This window comes from Lipotes vexillifer, unplaced genomic scaffold, assembly GCF_000442215.2.
Source record: "Lipotes vexillifer unplaced genomic scaffold, Lipotes_vexillifer_v1.1 scaffold814, whole genome shotgun sequence".
NCBI classification, from domain to species: domain Eukaryota; kingdom Metazoa; phylum Chordata; class Mammalia; order Artiodactyla; family Lipotidae; genus Lipotes; species Lipotes vexillifer.
Genome location: NW_006784081.1, coordinates 936,688 through 942,858, shown reverse-complemented (window position 1 = coordinate 942,858; position 6,171 = coordinate 936,688).

Here is a 6,171-nt window from a genome sequence, read left to right as displayed (position 1 = left end):
CCCCTGCTGTGCCCTGAAAGATTGGGGCTGTTACTTGGAGGGCACCGCTCAGCCGCTGCAGGGCCTGCTAGAAGTGACTGCCTTCAAGGGCTTTGCGTCCCTTTAATTAAGGCCTCTCAGGCCATACATGTGACGTTTTAAAGTGGAATTTCTACAAATAGGAGGGTGGTGAGTGTTATCACACACAGCGTTCATTTGTCATCACACTTGGTGTCCAGCACACCTGTATGGGCGCTGGCTAGGCTGCTCCATTCCAAGCGTGCAGGTGTCCTTGGGAATCAGGCCAGCCATGGTTTTCCTGCCCTCCAGGAGCTCAGCTTGAATGTCACCTCCCAATACCCAGCAGTGAGAGGAAGCAACCGAGCTGTTCCGTGGAAGGTAACCTGTCTGTCTCACCTGCCTGGGGGTAGCCTCCTACAGCTCTCAGGTGGAGGTACTAGAGGACATACCCTCCAATCTCACTACAGGTTATGGTGCAGAAGGGCTTAGAGGCCACATTAGAAAGCTCAAACTACGTGGTTTATTAAATTAATTTAAAACAGGCAACAAGAAGTAAGGGGGAAGAGATGGGGTGAGCTGACAAACATAGGTGTCAGTGAGGAGGAAAGCCGCACCACCTGATCCTGGGCATACGTGGACATGTGTGTGTCCTGTTCTCCCTGCCACCTAGCCTCCCTGCTGATGGTGAGGTTATGAGGGACAGGGTCCAGGAGACACCAGGGATCCTGGGCCAATGCATACAGGTGCAGCCACACAGGGACAGGCTCTCCTGTGGAGAGTCCCGGAAGTGGCTGCTTAAGATCTGTGAAAATTGAGTGCCTCAGGGGTTCTGAATGCTTAGTAGCTATTGTATACTTCGTGATCATGAATCTTTAATGCCTCTTGTATACTTAATGATCACAAATATTTAGTGACCAGATGCCTCGCATTTACTTACCTTTGTCTTGGTGTTTCCATCCCATCCATCAATTTGTGGATTATTGGCATCTTTGCTATGTTGAGTCTTCCAATTCACGAACACTGTATGTCATTTATTTAGATCATCTTTCATTTCTTTCATCATCATTTTGTAATTTTCAGCAGCAAGTCCTGTACATGTTTTGTTAGATTTATACCTGTGTTTCATTATTTTTGGAGTGATTTTACATGGCAATGTGTTTTTTTGTTTTGTTTTTTGTTTTGTTTGTTTGTTTGTTTTTTGCGGTACACGGGCCTCTCACTGTTGTGGCCTCTCCCGTCGCGGAGCACAGGCTCCAGACGCGCAGGCTCAGCGGCCATGGCTCACGGGCCCAGCCGCTCTGCGCGCATGTGGGATCCTCCCGGACCGGGACACGAACCAGTGTCCCCTGCATCGGCAGGCAGACTCTCAACCACTGCGCCACCAGGGAAGCCCCTGGCAATGTGTTTTTAATTTTGGTTTTCACATGCTCAGTGTCTATATACAGAAATGAAATTGATCTTTGTGTTGATCTTGCATCCTGAGACTTTACTGAATTCAGCTATCAGTTTTGGGGGTTGATCATAGATTTCTTGGGATTTTCTGTGTAGACAATCATGTCATCTGCAAATAGTTTCATTTTTTCTGTTCCAATCTGTATGCCTCATCTTCCTTCCATTCCTCCCTCCCTCCCCCCTTCTCTATTTCTTCTTTTTCTTTCCTTTTCTTTTCTCTTCTGGTCTTTTCCCTCCTTTCTCTTTCTCTTTCTTCCTTCCTTCCTCCCTCCTCTCTCTCTTTTTCTCTTTCTTTTCTTTCTGGCTTACTGCACCAGCTAGAGCTTCCAACACTACACTGAATTAGTGGTTAGGCGGACATCCTTTCCTTGTTCCTGATCTTAGAGGGAAAGCATCTAGTCTTTCACAATTAACTATATTGTTATCTGTCAATACTTTTTCTATGCTTTTTCTGCATCAATGGAGATGATTACATGCTTTTTCTCCTCCTCCTTCTTTTTTCCCTACCTGTTGATGTGGCGGATTCCCTTGAGTGACTTTTGGTAGATTTTATTCCCAAGGAGGGAAACTGAATTTTTGAGAATCTCACTTATGCTGTAGTGTTGGTAGCAGGAGATTAGTACAGAGGCAACTGAAATAGTTCAGGTAAGAAATGATGGTGTACAAGTTTCCTGCGGCTGCTGTAGCAAGCTGAGGTGGGGAAGGGGTGCTAAAACAACAGAAGTATTTTTCCTCCCAGTTCTGCAGGCCAGAGGTCAAGGCGTGGGCAGGGCTGTGCTCCCTCTGGAAGAGGCAGAAAGGGGAGGATCCTTCCTGCTTCTTCCAGCTCCTGGCACTCCAGGTGCCCCTTGGCTTGTGGCCACTTCACCCCAATCTCTTCCTCTGTAGTCATATGGCCATCTCTGTGTCTTTTCCTCTTCTGTCTCTTGTAAGAATAGTTGTCATTGAATTTAGGGCCCATCCTAATCCAGGATGACCTTCTCATCTCAAGAGCCTTGATTTAATTACACCTGCAAAGACTTTTTCCAAATAAGGTCACAGTTGCCAGCTCCAGGCCTTAGGATGTGGACATATCTATTTTTGTGGGGGGAGTGGGGGAAGCAACCTTCAACCCACTACAGGTGGAATCCAGGACTAGGGTGGTAGCAGCTGACATAGACAGAAAGATCTGTCTTCCTGATGTTTACCAACTTGCTATTGGTCTCCATGTGAGCAACCATGGAAAAGAACAAATGAAAGGCAGATCTGTTAGTGTATTTAGTTTACCTGAGTCGCCGGAGAATGGCAGGACCATCTACCTAACTGGGGAACGATGGGGAGGTGGTAGTGTGGGGCGGGTGTCAGGCTCAGAGTGCAGTCCAGCCATGACGAGTGGGTGGAAATCCCCAGCAGGAGCATTAAACCTGGCACTCTGGGAAGACATCTGCCATCGATGATGTTTGGGCGTCACTGAAGCCCATCTCATCCATGACCTGGATGAGACTGTGAGAAAGAGGAAGGCTCCGGTCAAACCACAGAACCTGTGGTGGATGGCAACATTGCTAATTACCACTCCTAGCATTGAGAGTGGAGGCTACTTGTCCACACATAGGGTCCAGTGGGCCTTGTGATTCGCCGAATCCCAGTTTGGGGCCTGAGCGCAGTGTGCGGGCCAAGCCTCAGGGGTCCTGAGCACTTTTTGTCTTCTTGGGACTGTGTAAGGAAGCTTGAATTAGCCATGGGGAGAGATGGTGAGAAGAACCAAAGTGTTCAGATATGCGAGAGAGGCTGCCAGACCAGCACCTTCCCAGGGACCCTCCCCCCCACCAATGACCCATGACTGATCAACCAACTGACCCCCCAGCTAGCCCCAAATGCCTCTGAGACAGCCTTCAGTATGTTCACTAACTACCAGCTTTCTTGGGGGTCCAACTCAAACTGCTGACCTACAGGCCCTCTAGGACATTTGGGGTTGATCTGCCATCCTGTAGGAGCGAACAGGAAGGACATGACCCAAAGAGGGCTGCAGGTGACTGGGAGTGAGCTGAAGACAGGGCAGCGGGAGACAGAGGTGGCCTGGAGGCCCAAGGGCAGTGCTCACAGGAGGGGCTGCTGGGTCCAAAGTTGAGAAGGGAGGTGAGAAGCACCAGGACCTGGTGTCCCCAGAGACCTGTGCAGGAGGCAGTAGAACTGAGCTGACCAGGAGGTGGGAGGGAGGGGGATGGGCAGAGAAAAGGATGAAGTTTGAGAGCTTTTGCTGGGCATGCGTTGGAGAAAATCAAAGCCTTCATGAAGTTTTGTGAGCAATGCATGGAAACAAGACCCTGGCTGGGGGTAGGGGAGTGGGGGGGGGGCACTGGGCAGATTCTGATGACCAGGGCTGGGGCAGCCATGTAACAGGGTGACATAGCGGGAGAAGAGCTCAGTTCAGCCCAGATCCAACGGCACTGGGAGGCGGGTGACCCAGTTCTCCAAGTTCTAATCCGGGGTCTGGGAGAGCACAGAAACTCGGAGAGGGGGCAGGAGTCCATTTGCTTTTTCACTTGGGAGATTCTTGAATATGTTGGTGAACATAAGGGAACTGATAGAGTAGGGAGGAGAGACTAGATGTGCAACAGAGGCTGGGTGCAGGCCACGCCCAGGAGAGAGGTGGGGTGGGCTATTTGACTTGGGCCAGGCTAAGTTGAGAATTCCAGAAACTGAGGACACTTTATCTGCAGTGGGCATGGATGTTTCTGAGGCTTCCCAGGCTGCATTCTTCCTCTGGGATCTCCCACCTCCTTTCTTCATCTTTCATAGGGACATGGGGAGAATGACCAAGATAATTCTGGTGAAGGGAATGTGTGACATGTGGCAGTAGGCTGGAGAAAGGGCTTGAAGTTCCATCGAGGCAGGCAGACGGAAAGGCTGTGGCCACCCAAAGGGACACCATGCCCCTCTTCCCACATGGTCTCTAAGGGATGCTACCGTGCAGCCAGGCCAGCCCCTGTCCATCCCACACTCCACCTACTGGATAGAATCAATGGCCCAGTCTCCTGCTCTTCTTTTTAGTGCATATCCATGTATTAGTTTCACATTTCTTTTTAAATCAAGGTGAAATTCACATAAACATGAACCATTCTAAAGTGAGCAATTCAGTGACATTTAATACATTCACAATCACCTCTTTCTAGCTCTGAAACATTTTCATCACCCCAAAAGTGAACACTCTGTATTCCTCCCTCTACCCCCCAGCCACTGGCCACCACTATCTGCTTTCTGTCTCTATGGATTTGCCTGTTACGGATGTTTCATATAAATGGGATCACGCAATATGTGACTTTTTGTGTCTGGCTTCTTTAAGTTAGCACAGTGTTTTTTGAGGCTCATCCATGTTGTATGTGCCATTCCTTTTTTATGGCTGAACAGTATTCCACTATATGGATAGACCACATTTTTGTTTATCCATTCACCTGTTATGGAAATTTGGGCTATTTCCACCTTTGGGATGTTACAAATAATGCTGCTCTGAATGTGACATGGGTGCATGGGTATCTGAGTCCTTGTGTGTATCTGGGGGTGGAATTGCTGGGCCATGTGGTGCTTTCTTCTTTAAGCATGAGTCTGATGAACTTTCTCTACCAAGGCAGGCAGCTCTGCATACTTTATGTTTCTGAACCTGATAACCCTGAGAGATGATCAGATTTTAGACCAGAGCTACCCAACAGAACTTTCTGTAATGATGGAGACCTTCTATATCTGTTTTGTCCAATGTGGTAGCCACTAGCCATGTGTGGCTAGGGTGACTGAGAAACTGCACCTTTGTATTTAATTTTAATTAACTGAAAATTAAATAGGCCCTGTGGCTGTATTAGCTCAGCCTTAGAAGTGACAAAAGAAGGACTGACTACCCCTTAGAGCACCTCCCACCTCACGCTTTTAAAAAATAATTAATTAATTAATTTATTGGCTGCCGTTGGGTCTTCCTTGCTGCCCGCAGGCTTTCTCTAGTTGCAGTGAGCAGGGGCTGCTCTTCATTGCAGTGTGCAGGCAGGCTCAGTAGTTGTAGCGCACAGGCTTAGTTGTCCCGCGGCATGTGGGATCTTCCCAGACCTGGGTTTGAACCCGTGTCCCCGGCATTGGCAGGTGGATTCTTAACCACTGTGCCGCCAGGGAGGCCCTCATGCCTCCATCTTAACACTCCACTTTAGGAATTGAAAATCTGGAGCTCCATGATGATACTTGGAATACCCAAGCTCCCTGCTCCTGAGAAACCTTTCTTTCTTAAATACCGTGGAAGGGGTTGAAGATATACAATGACCTACATGAATATCAACGCAAAAATCAAATTTAAGCTAGAATTGAAGGCTGTCACTGGAGACATAATGTATACCTCTCCAGAAGGCTCTATAATCTCTTCCATAATTCCTTGCAATTTGTTTCACTGAAATGGGTCCCACTGGGTAATGTGGGTCCTGCTATCTCTACCTACACTGCAGGGGAGTCTGGTGTTTTTTCCATCCACACTGATAGTTCCTATCAATTTTGGGTGCGAATAGTCTCATAGTGCTAGGATATTTTCTAAAGACTAGCAGATATGTGGTTAGCTCCAGATAGTGTCTAGGGAGCCCTGGTTTGAGTACATCTAATTTTAGTAAGATAATTATTTATTGTATAATATTCCTAAATTATTTTACTGGCCTGTATTTATTGTTATAATAAAAAAATTAATGGAATCACTAAGGATAATGACAGCAGGAA